Source organism: Notechis scutatus, chromosome 2 (assembly GCF_049901735.1).
Source record: "Notechis scutatus isolate UNSWTSFEM ecotype Mainland chromosome 2, rNotScu1.2, whole genome shotgun sequence".
NCBI classification, from domain to species: Eukaryota; Metazoa; Chordata; class Lepidosauria; order Squamata; family Elapidae; genus Notechis; species Notechis scutatus.
The window spans coordinates 20,219,289-20,237,898 of record NC_142010.1 but is presented as its reverse complement, the minus strand read 5'-3'; the positions used below and the strand labels follow the sequence as shown (position 1 = coordinate 20,237,898).

Sequence of the window (18,610 nt, the reverse complement as noted above, 5' to 3'; positions counted from 1 at the left end):
TTAGTTTCAACCCGTTGCTCCCCATCTAGCCCCTAACAGCCTTCAGGCACTGTGAGAGCTTGGAAGGTCAAAAACAAAATATGCATTTACCAGAAATCCTCTGACCCCTTACCTTGCTTCTTATAGAAATATTGTGCAAAACCACGAAATTGCTGAAGTAAGGAACTGGAAGGAAGCATGTTTCAGTGAATAAGGATGGGTCTGGAAAATAACAGAAATGTACTTTTCCTTTTTGGTATAGTTTAACATAAGAAACACCCCGGGCTAGGCTGAGGTTATGAAATGTATAAAAGTGACGCCTCAGGAAGAGACGGGTTCAGAATTTGCCACTCTAATGCTCTGAACTGTGTGCACAAATAAAAACCTGTATTCTCCAACCTTTCGTGGTCTTGTGTCCTGATTTGGAAACAGGATCTGCTGCAACAGGAGGACACGGCAACACTTAACTTACCACGGGCCGAGACTTTTTGCTGCAGACTTTGGCTGTTCAGTGGAACGGAAAGGCAGGATTGGAATCGAATAAAGAAAGCGAAGCATCCGGATAGGTTGGATATTTCTCAGAGCTCTTAAGACTACACGGTGACCCCCAACAATCCTGTCTTTCAAAACACGTGTTGGCCCCACCACCAGCAAATGTACCCCCAGTCCAGGGGTATCCCTGCCTTTGTTACCTTTCACGAAACCCCAAAGGCTTCTTCCCTGGTCAAATTCTTGCTCCTTTGCAGGCAGTTGAGTGGCGGTTGCTGCGCTTTGATCAGTTTTGATGCAGAGAGTGAGTCAGAGGAGAGGTCTCTTGCCTCTGATTAACCCTTGTGCGTAAAGTCTTAAAACGTGCAAAAAATCACTCAAAGCTTTTTACAGCCAGTGCAGTGGAACCTCTGGTCATGACCATAATTTGTTCCGTAACTTTGGTCACAAACCGAAACCTATTTTCCCCATTGGATTGTATGTAAATATGATCAATCTATTCCAGACCCCTATGAACTGTATATAAATATTGTCTTTTAAAGATTTTTAAGCACAGAAATGTTAATTATGCCATAGAACTCACAGTGTAATAGTGAAATGTAAAATCCTTTAATACAAACACTGACAAAAACTTGAACAAAAGAGAAGACTGTTCAGTTGGTCAATTCTGAGGGAGGGAGGGAGAGAGGGAGGGAGAGAGAGAGGGAGGGAGGGGGGGAGAGAGGGAGGGAGGGAGGGGGAGAGAGAGGGAGGGAGGGAGGGGGAGAGAGAGAGAGTCCACCTCCGCGATGGAAGGACGTTCTCCTTCAGGTGTTTTGTCTCTTGTGATTTCTTCAACTTCGAATATTTCATCTTCAGTGATTTCTGAGTCAGAGGTTTCTTGGTTTTTTTTAATCAATTTAGCTGGTGGACCAACAGTCACCAAATGCCGTTCTAATGTGACATGTCTTTTCCTGCGCATCAAAACTTTACGGAAAGGAGAGATGACACGACCGTTCATCATGTTCAACATTCTATTCATAAGAGTTTTGTCGGGGTGATGCTTTTCAAAGAAATTCTGGCACTCATTCCATTTTCTTAAGATGTCTTTCAACACATCACTTTTAATCACCTCGCTTTCATCTTCTTCCCCCAATGACTGCTCCTCAGTGAGCACCTTATGCTGCTCATTCTGGAGTGCAACGAGTTCGTCCGCGGTCAGTTCCTCATCGTGATCTTTGACCAATTCCTCGATGTCATCACTGTCGACTTCAAGACCCATGCTGTTACTCATGGACACGATCTCATCCACAACAGAGGGCTCAAATCCTTCGAAATCTCGCTCAGCAACGCATTCAGGCCAAAGTTTCTTCCATGCTGAGTTCAAGGTCCAGTACGTGACATCTTCCCAGGCTTTGTCGATGAGGCTGAGGCAATGAACAATATTAAAATGGTTCTTCCAGAACTCCCTCAGGGTCAAAGACGTGTCTTCGGTGACATTAAAACACCTGGTGAAGAGTCCCTTAGTGTACAGCTTCTTAAAGATGGAAATTATTTGCTGGTCCATGGGCTGCAGAAGAGGAGTCGTGTTTGGGGGGAGAAACTTGACCTCAATGAAGTCGTACTCATTGTCCATTAGGTCAATCAAACTGGGAGGGTGTGCCAGTGCATTGTCCATCAGAAGAAGGCACCTTTCAGGCAGATGATTGTCGGAAAGATATTCCCTAGCAGCGGGAACGAAAGCCTCATGCAGCCATTCCAAAAACAAGCTCCTTGTGACCAGACCCTTTGTATTAGCTCTCCACATCACGGGCAGTCTGGTCTTGTTTACATTGTGCTGCTTGAACGCACGAGGGTTCTCATATTGGTAGACGACTAGCGGTTTAATTTTTAGATCGCCACTTGCGTTCGCACACAGCAGAAGGGTCAATCTGTCTTTCATTGGCTTGTGGCCGGGCATAGCCATCTCCTCCTGTGTGATGTAGGTCCTCTTTGGCATCTTTTTCCAAAACAAGCCCGTCTGGTCGCAGTTAAATACCTGTTGTGGGACATATCCTTCAGCCTCCACGAATTTAGCGAAATCTTTCGCGAACGCTTCTGCAGCAGCAGCAGCAGTGTCAGAACTAGCAGCCTCTCCATGCCTTACAATATTATGAGTACCATTTTTCTTACAAAACCTTTCAAACCATTCTCTACTGGCTTTAAATTCATGACTTTCTCCACTCGAAGAAGGGTATTTCTGACACAAATTACCATGTATCGTCCTAGCTTTCTCACGTATGACCGCCTCGCTTACAGTATAGCCTGCAAGTTGCTTCTCGTTCAACCATACCAGCAACAGCTTTTCCATCTCTTCCAGCACTTGAGGCCTCTGCTTGGTTAGCATTGCCACTCTCCTTGCAACATTAGCTGCTTTAATAGCCGCCTTCTGCTTCAAAATAGTCGAGATCGTAGACTGTGCTTTATTGTACTCTTTAGCAAGATCGGTAACACGCATACCACACCGATACTTTTCAATAATTTCTTTCTTCGTTTTCATGTCAATCTTACTCAAAACCCTCTTCTCACCAACATTCACACCACTCTTCACTCGATTAGAGGCCATGGTTAATTGCAAAATTAGTGCAATGGCCACACTAGGTTGAGAGGAAACAACAGGAAATTTGGCACTTACAAGCAAAATGCTGCCGAAGGGGAAAATCAGCCGTGCCCGTGTTTGACTGCCACCCAAATATTTGTTCACGACCAGATGTAAAAATGTTGCAAAAGAAGTCTCAATAAAGAAGAATATTTGTAGTTCAGGGTTGAAATGAGGCTGGGGGTCCCTTGGTGCTGCTCTCTTGCATGCAGGCGTGTCGCAGAACTTGTGCCTCCACACTTCCTTTAGCAAGTGCATAAGTTTCGCTTTCTCATCTGCAGGGAGTGGCTCTTGTCTAAAGGAAGGGCTCTCCAAATTTGCCAACTTTAAGATTTGTGAACTACACGGTTTTTGCCCCGGTTTCTCTTCTCAGTTGCATTGCATAAATCGCAGTGCTGGCTTTCAGCAGACAACTATGGCAAAAACCGCAAACGTCAAGAACCAGCATTTTATAAATCAGCGTGTTTTATTTTACATCCTTGGGAACTTTGAGGAGTTGCGGACTTCAACTGTCAGAATTCCCCAGCCAGTGCACTCATTGGCGAGCACTCTGCATTTGAAGTCCACAGCCCTTAAAGCAAGTTGCCGATGTTGACAAACAGAGTCCTAAACGCCCTGCCGTCTAATGTTCGGAATGTAAGATTGGAATGTGCTGGCTGAGGAATTCTGGGAGTTGAAGTCTTCCTTGTAGATCCTCTCACTTCCGTCCTAACATTCCGCCCTACCCTACCCCAAAAAGGAAGTGGGGGAGCGAAAGAGAACAATCAAAACGATCCCAGAAGTTCGCGTTCTTTTATAATTCTACGAGTAAGAGTCTACGGTCAGCCGGAAGAACCCCTTGAACTTAGGCACCCAGGAAAGGCCTCGCGACTGTGATCCTCGATTTTTTTAAAAAAAAAAAAAAGATGGCCAAGAGTCCTCCTCACCATCGAGTCGGAGACCAGAACAGGCCTTCCTGGATCCTATGGTCTCCGCGGGGCTAGAAGGGCCGCTTCCGGTGACGCCAGAGCGGAGGAGTGTTCTGCGTCGGGGGAGAAGATGGAGGCGGCTGGAGGCGGACTAGGCCCTGGAGGGAGCCCGATTGCCGCCCACGGGGACTGAGACTTTGGCGGGGAGGGAGCGGGAGGAGGAGGAGGAGGAGTCGCCGCAGGCCGGGGCTGCTGGCTGGGCCTAATGGCGGCTGTCTAGCCAGGCGCGTCCAGGGTGGTGCAGCCCCATGGCAGTCCCGCCTTTGCCCGCCTCGTTGGACCCTCCGAGGGATCGAGCCCTTCCTCCACGGGCGGCGCGGCGGCCAGCGCCCGTTCCCCTCTGACTCGCCCGCGCCTGATTTACATGGAAGGTAGGTTGCTGATAAAGGAGAATATTTTGAAGCTCGGCATTGAAATCTTTGGTCCTCTCTAGGCTTGGCTGTTTTCTTACGGACTTTTCCTTTACCCAAACTGGGTAACGTCATCAGTGCTAGCTGGTAAAGAGCGGGGTTTGCTCTGAGTTTATCTTCTGGTGGCTTGCCTAACAAAGAAGCGTGTTTGATATAAAAGGGGATAGTTGCCTTCTTCCCCAAAGCCTTTTTAAGCCTCCCAACTAGAGTGGGAACTTAATTCCCAAACCATGTGCAGAGCAGTATTCGGAGAATGCTGGACTAGCATTGGAGAGTGCATAATTTTAAGAAGCCATTTTCAGGTTAGGGTGAAGTCAGACATGTCCTCCTCCTGAGTGGCTTTCTAGTAAAAACTGGAGAGAATCCAAGCAGGAAGGAACTGGTAAAAGTTGGAAAGTCAATTTCTTGAGCTTTTCCCGAAAAGATCCATTCTCCAATCTGTACAAGGTAATTCTCTAGGAGTTCTTGGTGTTCTCTCAGCTTGTTTTCTTACGGACTTTTCCTTACCCAAACCAGGTAACACCATCAGTGCTAGTAAGGAGTGTAGTATGCACTCAGTTAATATATTCCGGTGGTTTGCCTGACAGGTGTTTGATATAAAAGGTGATAGTTGCATTCTTACCCAAAGCCTTTTTAAACCTCCCAACTAGACTGGGAACTTAATTCCCAAACCATTTGCAGAGCAGTAATTAGAGAAGCTGGACTAGCACAGGAGTGTGCATAATTGTAAGAAGCCATTTTCAAGTTAGGGTGAGGTCAGAAGTGTCCTAGTCCTGTCTGGGGGGCTTTCTAGTATGGAAAAGCTGGAGAGAATCCCAGCTGGAAGGGACTGGAAAAAGCTGGAAAGATCCATTCTCCAATCTATATAAGATAATTATCCAGGAGTCCTTGGTGTTCTCTCAGCTTGATTGTTTTCTTATAGACTTTTCTTTACCCAGACTGGGTAACATCATCAGTGTTAATAAAAAATTGGGTTTTCTCCCAGTTTGTATTCTAGTGGGGGTGGTCTTAGAGATTCTTTGGCTGGGCTCTTTATTGTTGGCTTCCTTGGCAGTTTCTTGACTGGGTTATTGTTTACTTGATTGTGGTCTGATGTTAATCTTAGAGTTAATCTGTGCTGAAGTGGGTGCTGACTGCTTGGTCTTTTTGTTCCTTTTTGTCTGGGTTGATTGTCTCTTTTGCATAGTCTATAAATGTTGTTAATGTCTGTGTGTCTATTGACTGATTTGTCAGAGTGCCAAGCTTCTAGAAATTTCCAGGCATTTTTGAACTTGGCTTGTTCTAGGATGGTCACATTTTCCCAATTTAAACTATGGCTTTTAAACTCTGTGTTGTGAAATTAAAGAATTTTCATCATGTCTTCTGACTGCTGCTTGGTGTTCAATGCCAGTCTTCTGCCTGTTTGTCCTACATAGTAATTGTTGGCAGTCCTTACATTGTATCTTGTAGATCAGGGGTCTCCAACCTTGGCAACTTTAAGACTTGTGGACTTCAATTCCGAGAATTCTTCAGCAAGCTTTTTCCAACAAAACAAGCCCATCTGGTCGCAGTTAAATACCTGTTGTGGGACATACCTGGCTGAAGAATTCTGGGAGTTGAAGTCCACAAGTCTTAAAAGTTGCCAAGGTTGGAGTGATTAAAGGCAGATGTTTTCGGAAGTGAAAGTAGGTGGAATATTTGGCATATCATCAATTGTTTGGATGCCTAAACGAGAGATTGCCCTTTTGTAAGCCCTTTTCTGGGAAGCCAAAAGTGCTCATCGTGGTCAACCAATTTGGGAGATTAGCCACTTGTTGACCATGACACTCATAGCTCTGGCTTCTGTTTCTCCTGCAGTAAATATATTGTACTTTGTGTTATGGAGAGGAATCGTGTCCTTAGATCACATTTAAAATATAGCCTTACACTTTTGGCAATGTCACTGGTTGTCTAGGAGAGGGGTGTCAAGCTCAATTTCATTTAGGGCCGCATCAGGGCTGTGATTGACCTTGGAGGACCGGGCGGGCTTGGCCGAGTGGGTGGATGTGGCCCAACTGGGTGAGCATGACCAGTTTGATGCCACTCCCCAAACTGCTGGCATGTTTCCTCTTCGCACTTGGGTAGACCAGGACAGCCCCGCAGGCCGGATGCAGCCACATCACAGGCCGGATCCAGCCCAAGGGCCTTGAGTTTGACACCCCTGGACTAGGAAAATCCTAACAACCATCAGGAATTTCTGTGTAACATATCTTTTGTGAAGGTAAGGGCTGAGTCAAATGATTGTGAATTCAGATTTTTCTTGAACCAGGAATTATTTTTAGGTCAGTGAGACATTTACAATTTGGGTGAAATAATGTAAACCATGGAGTCCTCACTTAGTGACAGTTCAAAGTTGCAATAGCATTGAAAAAGGTGACTTAGGACCAATTTTCACATTTATGACCATTACAGCCGCCTCAGAGTCACATGATCAAAATCTGGGTGCATGTATTTATTAAAAATATATATATATATTGCCACCTATTTGCACATGGCGACTCAGGGTGGCTTAATTGTTTATGATAATTGCACTGTCCCAGGTTCATGTCACCATTTGTAACCTTCCTACCCAGCTGCCCACAAGCAGAGTTGATGGGGGAAGCCAGATTCACCTAACAACACAATTCGCTTAACAACTGCAGTGATTCATTTAACAACTGTGGCAGAAAAATAAACACCGATCGGGAGGGTCATCGCCCTAGGGCCCTAGGCGCTGAGCTGACCAGCAAAGCCCTCCCTTTCCATCCCGAAGGCGTCCCGACGGTTCAGCTTGCGGCCGCCATTTTGGCTCCGCATCGTGGTCGGGCGCCATTTTGAATTTCTTTAGCTGCGGTGAATTGGAGCCCCAGGCCTTGGGTCAAAGCTTAGCTGCCCATTTCTTCCACCTGGCTGGCTCTTTTATTACTTGTTAAAGCCCGTTTTTTCGGGCGAAGTTGCAGCCCCCTCCGGTTTTATTTTTCTTGTCTGGAGGCCTGCTGCCAGAGGCTCTTCTTCTACCATAGGCCTCAGGTGTTTATTTGACTGATTGGCCTGTACTGAGATATACGAAGTTCTCACTGTTACGGTTACTGTTAAAAAAAAAAAAAAAAAAAAGAAATCTATCTATATATATATACACTTAATACAAATACAAAAGGAATATATTAAAAATAATAATAATAATAATAATAATAATAATAATAATAATAATAATAATAATAATAATAATAATAATAATAATTTTTGTCTTGTACAATAATATTTTTTCGTAGATATATAAATATATACGGATAACCTGTATATACATTTGGTACAAAAGCATAATAAAGATAAAAAATCAATCAAAACGAAAAGGAAGAATTACAATTAGAGTATCTATTTTCTGTACATACTATATTTCTTAGATACCTTACTGTTATCTCTGTACACAACAAATTCCAAAAGGGGAGAGGGCCAGCTTCACCTTCACCCGGCCTCATCCAGGCCTGATCTGGGCGAGCCAACCGCCTTTGCTAGTATTTGTATCTAACATGGCAGACGACAATCCCTCTAAACGTCCTTCTTTGAAGGCTAAGGCAAAGTCCCACTACTTGCGCAGGCAGGACAAGGAACCTAAGGGCTCTAGACAGGACAAGGAACCTTCCAAGGTCGCCCAACGTGACGCCTTAAGGCGCACAAAGCGTTGGAAAAAGAGTTTGACCGGCGTTCAAGGGAGTCCCGCCGGAGCCGTCAATACCTCCTCCTCCAAACCCTTCTACCTCTGCTCAATCTCTCCCTCAGACCCCTCTTCCCTACCTAGGCGCAGTTCGCTCAGGGTCTTCCGACCCCGGACCTCCGACCAGACGGACCCCAAGCCACCTTTACACCCACAGCCGCTGGTCTGCGCCACGATGAACCCTTCTACCTCCGAGGTTCCACCTCACATCAGGGCTTGGATGGAATCAGCCATCCGCCAGGGCATAGCAGAGGGACTACAACACATGACAAGATCAGGCTTCTCTCCGCGAGCCTCCGAGCACGACTCGATATCAATCAGATCCCTTCCACAACCGGTCCCCCAGTTGATCAGGTACTCTCTCAGAGGGACAGCCTCCTCCGATTGGGGCCCAGGTGGAGGAGGAAGGGGACTTTGGGATTTCAGGGAAGAGGAAGAGGATTCCCGGATGGGATCCTCCCGCTACAGTGAACCCCTCTTAGAGGCTGACATCATGGAGGGGAGATGTCGGAGGACGAGGACCCTTCCCGACCAACCCTCCTTTGGGGGCTGTTCAAACCGCATATGTTCAAGTCCCTCCTCCTTAAGGCCAAGAATGTCTCTGGCCTTCTTTCCCAGTCCACTGCAGAAACCCCCTGTCCCAGAGGGCCCGGAAGACTCCATTTTCACCCAACCAGTGGTGGAAGCTGAGGTCATCCCATCCCCTCCCATCTTCGTAGATCTGGTAGCTAAGCAACTTACCTCCTCAGGGACCCCTCCCACTCCCTCTAGCCAAGACAAGAGATTCTTTAATCTCGATTCGGCTCTGTCTAACCTTCTGAATATCCCGGAGGTTGATGACCCCATTGTGGGTCTAGCCTCCTCCTCTACCCCTAGTGAGGCCCCTAGAGGCCTTGAAACCTGAGGACAGGCGGGCAGAGCAGGCGCTACGCAGGGCTCACCTATCTGACACCTGGGCCATTAAATCAGCTACGGCCTCATTTTTCACGAGGTCCTCTATCCGCTGGCTACGCCAGCTCAAGGACCACATCCCTGCTTCCAATCTCAGAGCTCACCAGGATATAGCGGTTAGTGGCTGCAGCCGAGTTCTCGGCTGACGCCACTTACCAGTCGGTAAAATTTTCTTCCAGGGCCATCACGCCGCACGTCACGGCTAGACGCATGCTATGGCTCAAACACTGGCAGGCGGATGTAAAGAATAAGGTCAAGCTGGCCACTGCTCCCATTACGGGAGATAAACTGTTTGGCCCAGCTTTGGAACCACTGCTGGTCGAGGCCGCAGTAAGAGAAAGTATCTGCCCTCCCTTTTTCGAAGATCGGAGGCCAGGGCTCTCAGCCCTTTCGGAGGAGCTTTCCACGCCCTTCTACCAACCCCCTTCCCGCCCAGATACCCTAGACCCCCTTCCTTCCGATCCCAGGACCGCACGGACCCGGGCGACAGATCCAGACGCGGTGGCGGCTACAAGAGACCCTTTTCGGGATCGGGAGGAAGGCCCTACCGCAGAAGGTAGAGCCTCTTCCTCCCCATTGGCGGCCGCCTCAGCCACTTCGCCGCCCAATGGGACATATCCACATCCGATGCATGGGTTAGGGACACAATCAGGTTTGGCCTCGCCCTGGAGTTCAGGTCCACTCCCCTGATTGTTTCTTCCCTCCCCTCCTCAAGGGATCCTCCAACGTGCACTAATGGATGCAGCCATCCATCATCTTCTTGACATCCAGGCCATTCAACCTGTCCCTCCGGATCAGAGAGGAAAGGGTTTTACTCCCATCTCTTTGTGGTGCCCAAACACTCTGGGGTTGGAGAGCCATCCTGGACTTGAAACGGCTCAACCGTCACCTTATCCAGCGTAGATTCAAAATGCACTTTGCAATCAATTCTTTTAGGCACCAGGCGGGAGACTGGTTATCTTCCATAGATCTTTCGGAGGCATACCTCCATATTCCAATCAGGCCTTCCCATTTCAAATTCCTCAGGTTCTGTCATAATAGCCTTCATTATCAATACGTGGCCCTTCCCTTTGGACTGGCCTCGGCCCCCGGACCTTCACCAAGGTCCTGGCGGCCCTGGCGGCTCATCTCAGGAGCTGTTCCCGTCCGCCTCCACTGCTACTTGGACGATATCCTTATTCTATCCCCGTCCAAATCCCAGGCAGTCAGGGATACCAGGGTCACCCTCTCCACCTTACAGGCACACGGGTTTCTAGTCAATTGGCAAAAGAGCCAACTTACCCTTCCACCCGAATCAACCACTTGGGTGCCATAATTGATTCGGTTTCTCAAAGAGTTTTCCTCTCCCAGGAGAGGTTCCTTAGCATTCAAGCCCTGGTCAAACAGATCAGGCGTTCAAGGAGGGTGGCCTTACTGGACCTCTCTAAATTGTTGGGTAAAATGGTGTCATGCATCTCTATTATTCCCTGGGCCCGTCTACACAGCAGATCCCTCCAGTGGTTCCTGCTCCCGTTCCAACGATCCGGAAGAAGCAACTCGAAGGCCAGAGTCAGGGTCCCTCCAAGGGTCCTCACGTCTCTTCTATGGTGGACCAATCCCGCCATCAACAGAGGCCACCTCTTCGCGGAACCTCAACGACTCACCGTCACTACGGACCGCAAGCCTGTCCGGTTGGGCGCTCATCTCGACTCGCTCTCGGCACAGGGCAGATGGTCGCCGTCCGAGCAAAGGTGCAGCATCAATTGGCTAGAGCTTCACGCTGTCCATCTGGCCCTGCGCAGTTTTCCTCAGATCCGCAAACATCACGCCCTCGTTCTCACGGACAACGTCACGGCCAAGGCCCATATCAACAGGCAAGGCGGCACCCAGTCCATCCAGCTAATGAGGAAGCCGGCGCCTTTGCCGCTGGGCAGAATCCAACCTCCTATCACTAAAAGCCGAACACATCTCCGGAGTAGACAATACTCAGGCGGACTGGCTGAGCAGGGCCACGGTGGACCAGGCAGAATGGCGTCTCCATCCATCCCTATTCGAGGAAGCGTCCAGAATATTCGGCCTTCCGGTGGTGGATCTCTTCGCCTCCCCGTCCAACACTCAGCTTCCACGGTTCTTCTCCCGGTATCCATCTCACCGGTCGGAGAATCACAATGCTCTGCGCTGCCCATGGCCCCCAGGGCTCCTATATGCCTTCCCTCCGCTCCTGTTAGTTCCCAGAGTAATACAGAAACTTCTTCAGGAGAGGGCAGACCTTCTCCTGGTGGCTCCCCTATTGGCCCAGGCGACCGTGGTTTGCGGATCTCCGCAATTTATCGGTAGCGCCCCATGGAGGATCCCCGGACAGGGTCTCCCTCTCTCAGGGGCCCCTTCTGCATCCGGAGCCTCAATGGCTCCAGTTAGCCGTCTGGAGGTTGAGCGGATCCGTCTGACTAGTGAGAATCTCTCGAGTCAAGTCATCGACACTATTTTGGCCGCTAGGCGACCTTCCACTACACGAATTTATGATGCCACTTGGAAGGGGTTCTGCAAGTGGTGTAGCGGGTCTCAGGTTGATCCCCTCTCTCCCTCTGTGGCTCAGATCCTAGATTTTCTTCAGGAAGGCCTTCGTAAGGGGCTCGCACCTAACACCCTGAGACGACAAGTTTCTGCCCTCTCAACCGTGGTCTCCTGTGATAACTACGGTTCCCTTTCTCATCACCCGAATTAGATCTTTCCTTAGGGGTGCCACCAACCTGTGCCCTCCCACTGTTCACAGGTTCCCACATGGGACCTCAACAAGGTCCTCGTTTCTCTCACACGTTCCCGTTCGAACCTTTGAGGGATTCATCCCTTCAGTTTCTCACCTTTAAGGTAGTTTTTCTAGTAGCTATTACTTCCGCTCGTCGAGTTTCGGAAATAGCAGCTTTGTCAGTTAGGAGCGATCTATGTGTATTCCACGCTGATCGGGTGGTCCTTCGTCCTGACCCCACATTCCTACCCAAAGTTAACTCTCCCTTCCATAGGTCACAGGAACTGGTTCTACCAAATTTTTGCCCTAGGCCCTCCAGGGGCAGGAGGTCCTCTGGCACACCCTAGATGTTAGAAGGGCCTTGCGTATATATATTAAGCGCACTCAATCCATGCGAAGGTCGGAATCCCTCTTCCTATCCTTTCAACCCAGGTCACTGGGGCTTAAGGTTTCTCCTTCCACCATCAGTCGCTGGATCAGGGCTACTATTGCAGGTGCTACCTTTCCCATTCTCTGCCCGCTCCGGGTGGAATAACCGCCCATTCCACCAGAAGTGCAGCCACCTCGGCGGCCTGGGCCACACAAGCCCCCATCGCTGACATTTGTCGGGCAGCCACCTGGTCCTCTCCGTCCCCGTTTATCAGACATTATAAAATAGATACGTACGCCTCAGCGGAGGCCTCTTTTGGCCGACGGGTCTTACAGAGGGTCATCAGTGATCCGGAGGGGCCTTCGGGCCAGACGGAGTCCCACCCGTGGGACAGCCCAGCTTTGGTATGTCCCAGTCTCTGGATGCTCCGAGCGGCTCGAGGGAGAATGGGCGTTGGTTCTTACCTGATACGCCCCTTCTCGGCGAGCCGCGAGGAGCATCCAGCCCCACCCTAATTTCTCCGTCTGGTGGGGAATCTTGCTTCAGCCAAGGAGCCAATAGTAGATTAGATAGAATTAATAACCTCTCTTCTCGTTATCGCAAAAACTGGGAGACGCTGCGCGATACCACGTGAGGGGCGGAGCGTTTCCTCATCTAAAGCTCAGCCTGCAAGAAGAGGACTCAGAAGCACATCCCAGTCTCTGGATGCTCCTCGCGGCTCGCCGAGAAGGGCGTATCAGGTAAGAACCAACGCCCATTTTTAAAACACACAAATTATCATTATTCATTACATGTTTAAACCTTTTTTCATTGTCAGTTTAACAAGTCAGATAAATTATAATTCTGTTTTAAACCATTTCCATACAACATACCAAAACCTCTTATTCAATTTCTCTTTACTTCTCTTTACTCTTATTCAATATCATTATTATTATTTCATCTGTTTCTTTCTGACTTAGTTACCATTATTCTCATTCTATATTTCTACAAGTATTAACTAATTCCCCCCCCCAAAAAGACATATACACACAACACACAAAACATAAAAAAAATCTTTTTGGAAAGTAACTTGGACCCAGGTGTCTCTCTCTTCATGGACTTCAATTATATTCATGCTCATCTTACATATCATTACTTATTTTATTTACCATTCTAGCCTTCTATATTAACTTCCCCACATATTTCACACTTCTTACTTCTATCTTAATTAATCATCTTAATTTGAATCATTATATTTGTATCTTTTGTCCATTTTTTATCATCCCTTTGTCTCATTCCTTATAAAAAAAAAGAAAATAAGTTTCTCCTGAAATCATTAATCAGAGTATGATGCCTTTCTATCTCCCCCCTAAAACAAATTAATCTTTAAAATAATATCTAATACCCAATCCGATTTTGCTTGGTACATTCTATCTAACTAATACATCCAAAATAATTAAGTACATAATTAGACAATAAATCCAAATATTAAAAAAAGATACTATAATAAAAATTTTATAATAACATCAATACCATAATCTTATTAAACCCTTTAATTAAAACAGTATTCTAAACCTCCCCTATTATTAAATTTTAAAGCCAATCATTTTTAAACATTTTAACATTTTAATCTCTTATCAACTCTTAAACCATTACAATACTACCATCTCATCTTATGTACCTTGCAAAATCTTTTTTTTTTTTAAATTATACTTTATCCATTATCCATAAAAAATTTCTTTTTTCCATTTAATTTCAAAACATTGTAGCTTTTCTCCACCTTTTCCCTTTCTTTCTTCTCCCAACAAACCTTTCTACCCCCCTTCTTCTAGCCTCTGCCTTACCAGCTTCCCTTCTCTGTCGTATTCCTTTTCCTTTTGTTTACTATCATCATATTGATTTTGCACCTTATTTTTCCCTTTCTTAAATGTTTTTTAGATCTTAAGACCTTAAGTCCTTTAGTTTTCTTCTTTTCTTCTTCTTTCTTTTCTTTCTCTCTTCCTTCTTTCTGGATTAAATTCTGAGATTCATTAAAAATGGCTCCTTCCTTTCTTTCTTGTTCCTCTGCTGTCTTCATCTGTTGTAATGTTTGTTGATAATTAATAAGCGCCATTTCTAAGAAAAGGAAAGCTTCTTCCACACCATCTTTACCATTTTTTTTTTGCTTGTTCATATTCTTTTCTTAGTTCCTCAACAGAAAGAGCCATTATAAATCTTTTCTTTTCTTTTCCCCTTCTTTCTTCTTACAACAACCAGAATATTCAAAAGAAAAAAAAAAAAATAAAACAGTCCCAAAGTTATCAGTCAGTCCAAACCAAGGCAGAGTTCTCACTTTCTCCTTCTGGGGTAATATCAATCAAAAAGAAAGAAAGTCCAAATCTGTTTAAAATCTTATTGCAATATCTTCTAGTCTTCAAATCCTTAAGGCATCTGCTCCAACAAAGTCTTAGCATACAAATATTTTCTTTTTAATCCTCTCTCTTCCCACTCATCGCTTAAAACCAATTTTCACCTAAAAAAATAGGTTTCTTAATATCCAGTTATTTATTCCGTAGGAAAAGAGGGAAAGCTATCCTTTCAGCACCTTCAAACAGCCGCTTTTTTCCTCTTCTGGCAGGTATTATTCAGAAAGTCATACTTTTCAGGAATTTTATTAAATATGTCTTAGAGTCCTAGGAGCCAAGAAAAACTTTCTCCTCTCAATCACTTTCTCCACTTCCTCCTGCGCATTCTTACCCGGCTGCCAGCTTCTTTGTGGCGGCCATTACAGACCGCCGCTGCACCGTCCTGGGAAAAGGAGTTCTGCCGGCCAGGAGGGAGTCTGCAACACCCCAAACCCTTCTCCGGATCCCCTACCTTCAGCTGCCCCTGCAGGGCAGCCTCAGCTCGCACCCGTCTGGGTCGGAGCCCCAAAACGGCTAGCGCGGGCAGGATCGCAAGCAGTCCGCAAATCCCTGCCGCCGCGGGCTTGACAAACCGGAAATGTATTGGTGTTCTTTAAGGTTTGTAGATAATATACTTAATGTGCTTTGAGCTACAGAAGCTGTTCTATGAATATGAAGTGCTGTATTTATTAATTTTAATTTTGCTTTCTTTTTGGCATGACCAGATAAGCAGATTATACAAGAAATACCTTATTTTGCAAGATAAATTGGTGTTAAAAGAAGAAACGAAAGGAATCAGACTCCACATTTGGGTGCTTTCACTCCTCAGCTCCAGTGGATAAATCTCGACTGTCCTCACTCTTGCCCAAAGAAGAAGATGCCTGTGATAATTGATCAGCTCCAGATAAATGAAACAAGGGGTAGGTAGAGTATTGTTAAAGCCATTGATCACAGCTACCCAACAGTTTAATCTCGTGGAGGGGGTGAATATTAGCTTGTGGTAGCTTTGCTGTGACAGGGCAGGATAGACATTCTGCTACCTCCTTCCTCGTTGCCAAGGCCAGAATAACAGAGTTTGATGTGGGGTGCAACTCTGCTTATAGTTTCTATAGTGATGGAACTGTCTAATCCAGAGACGTTCTAGAGCAGGGCTGGCAACTTCCTGGCCCGTGCGCTGGATGCATCATGCGCTGGCCATGCCCATGCCTGGTTTAGCGAAGGGTGGGAAAGTCCTGATACGTCACGTGACAACGTGAGTTTGACACCCCTGTTCTAGAGAAACTCCTTTGGCTCCATCACATTTTCATAGCTGGTGTGGAAATTTTGATTGCTCAAAACTAGAATAGAAGTTGGTTGTGTATGTTGTAGGCTAATTGCTTCATTATGTAGATTTATTACTGTAGAATGCTCTGGATTTTTTTTTTGTTGTTCTTTGAATAGTGCTTCCTAGAAATGCTGTAGACATCCTGTTCAAGGGAAGGTGGCCCAGGTTGACATGATTTTCACATTTTTAGCAGCTGGATCCGAATCCCTTTCAGGTCTACAGTAATGTGATTGTACACTATTTTGACCAATAACCGAGGAGACAAAATAAGAAAAGGTGGATTGATTTTGGTCACTTGAACGTTTCCCATCTTGGGAGGTGCCCTGAATTGGCCCATTTAGAATTCTTGATATCCCTGTCAACTTTGAAGCATGTCTATGTTGACGCAGCCATCTTTTCGTTTCTCAGCTTGCCACGCAGTATTTTTTTTGGGAGGTGGGATGGGGAGAGAGGGAGGGGTTTGGAATGTTAGCCCAGATAACAAGAAGAAGAGGTCTTATTGTGAGAACCAAGGTCATCTCAATGGGTGTTTGCCAGAGACTTGAAGGAAGTGACCATGGAGACACCAGAACACCTAATTTGGACAATGTGACCTGTGCTAAGGAGGGGAGGGAAATATTAATTATGCGAAAATCGCAGGAAATAGGTAGAGTTGGTTTTGCTTCACGCGTGCCGAAATGATGTACTCAATAAAGTTATGCTGAAAGAGATCTGATCTTCTCGATTTTGCTGGCTTGCTTGGATTCATCAATCTGGCTTCCGATACCTTTAGAAGGTTCATTGGGAGTCGGGCCATCCATTTCTTGGCTTCTCAGCTCTTGGCTGTCCAGATCCTTCCCAGTCCTGCTGTGCTTGTTGGTAGGATGTCCACTACTTCAATACCTTTGTTGGTAATACGACCGGTTGCTTTCGTGGTGTGGAGACAATAACTTGGTCCTCAACACCAATAAGACCAAGGAGGCTTATAGTGGACTACGGAAGGAACAGATCAGACATCCAGCCCTTGCTTATCAATGGAGACCGAGTGGAGCAAGTGGCCAGTTTTAAGTTTCTGGGTGTTACCATAAAAGAGGACCTGACCTGGGGTGCCCCCATTGCAGCCCTGGTCAAAAGGGCCCAGCAGAGATTATACTACCTGAGACTTCTCAGAAAACAACAACTGAATGAAAAACTGCTGGTGACCTGCTACTGCTGCACCACAGAGAGTATCTTAACTTACTGCCCCTCTGTATGGTTTGCCAATTGCACAGTGGCAGATAGGAAAGCACTCCAGAGGGTTAATGTCATTGCCCAGAAGATCATTGGTTGCCCTCTCCCCTCTTTGGAAGAGCTTTATAGCTCCCGCTGCCTTAAGAAAGCTCAAAACATTCTCAAAGATCCATCTCATCCTGGGAACCTTTTTTTTTGAACTATTACCATCTGGCAGATGGTACAGAATAATAAAAACAAGGACAAATAGGCTGAAAAACAGCTTCTATCCCAGGGCAGTAGCTCTTTTAAATTCTGCTGTATAGTGCAGTGTTGGTGCGGTGTCGGGGGTTTTCGGTTCAATGTGTGAAGGGTGAAGGATGTGTGTTTGTGTTTATTTTCATGGTCATGGTCATGATGTGCACTGAAGATGGTGTTTGATTTCGTTGTACGAGGTGCAATGACAATAAAGTAAACTAAACTATTGACTTTTATTTGAAGTGAAACCTCTTTGAATTTCAGAGGAGGGGCAGATAGCCCTCAACTTACAACCATTTATTTAGTTGCAACTGCACTGAAAAGAGCAACTTTTTCATGCTTACGACCATTGCAGGATCCCCACAGTCACATGATCAAAACTTGGCTGCTTGGCAACCAGGGCCGCAAGGTCAATGCGGGAAGCCAGAGTCACTTAACAGTTGTGTTATTAAATTAACCATTGCAGTGATTCACTTAACAACTGTGTCAAGAAAGGTTGCAATATGGGGCAAAGTTCACTTATCTGCCTTGCTTAGCCACAGAAATTTTGGGCTCCGTTGTGGTTGTAAGTTGAGGACCATCTAATCTCCCAAGTTCAAGGAAGGAGCAATTTCCACTTGTCATCACAATCTTTCAGCGTCTTACACGAGGAGCACATGTAAGCTTTGCTAGAGAAGGGGTGGGATGGCTACACAATGAAATATTAAACTGGGTTGATTCTGACTGAGATGTTCCTTCCCATCTCTGTGTTACAGGAACCATGGCCACCACAAATCCTCTGGAGAACCTCCAAGTGGAAGCCAGCTGTTCTGTCTGTCTGGAGTACCTGAAAGACCCTGTGATCATCGATTGTGGCCACAACTTCTGCCGGGTGTGCATCACCCGCTGGTGGGAGGATTTGAACCGAGACTTCCCATGCCCCGTGTGCCGTAAGACTTTCCGCCACCGCTCTCTGAAGCCCAACCGGCAGCTCGGTAACATGGTGGAGCTTGCCGAGCGCTCAACTCCCAGGCTTCGTGCTTTATTCCCTTAGATCTGGGTGGCCATCAGTAATTTTCAACCAAGAGAGCTTCGGGTATAATTGACATCAGGAAATGTTTGTGGGGGTGGGAATAATAGATTGGCAATATATCCCTATTTTTATTAGGGACTTACCTCCCATCGTGATGAAGAGAAGATAGACTATAAGTAACCAAAGCTGAACCGTGCCTGTTTACTCCCAAGTCTGTCAGAAAAGGCTTGGATAGACCTGGCCA

General features: G+C 46.4%; 1 long non-coding RNA gene across 1 annotated transcript; it reads left to right on the top strand.

The window, feature by feature from the left end:
• The first annotated feature begins 4,081 nt into the window (after positions 1 to 4,081).
• Positions 4,082 to 18,352, top strand: LOC113430345 (uncharacterized). Its single transcript, XR_015747445.1, has 3 exons — positions 4,082 to 4,424; positions 15,310 to 15,504; positions 18,110 to 18,352. It is a non-coding gene; the product is annotated as an uncharacterized LOC113430345 (long non-coding RNA).
• Positions 18,353 to 18,610: the final 258 nt, after the last annotated feature.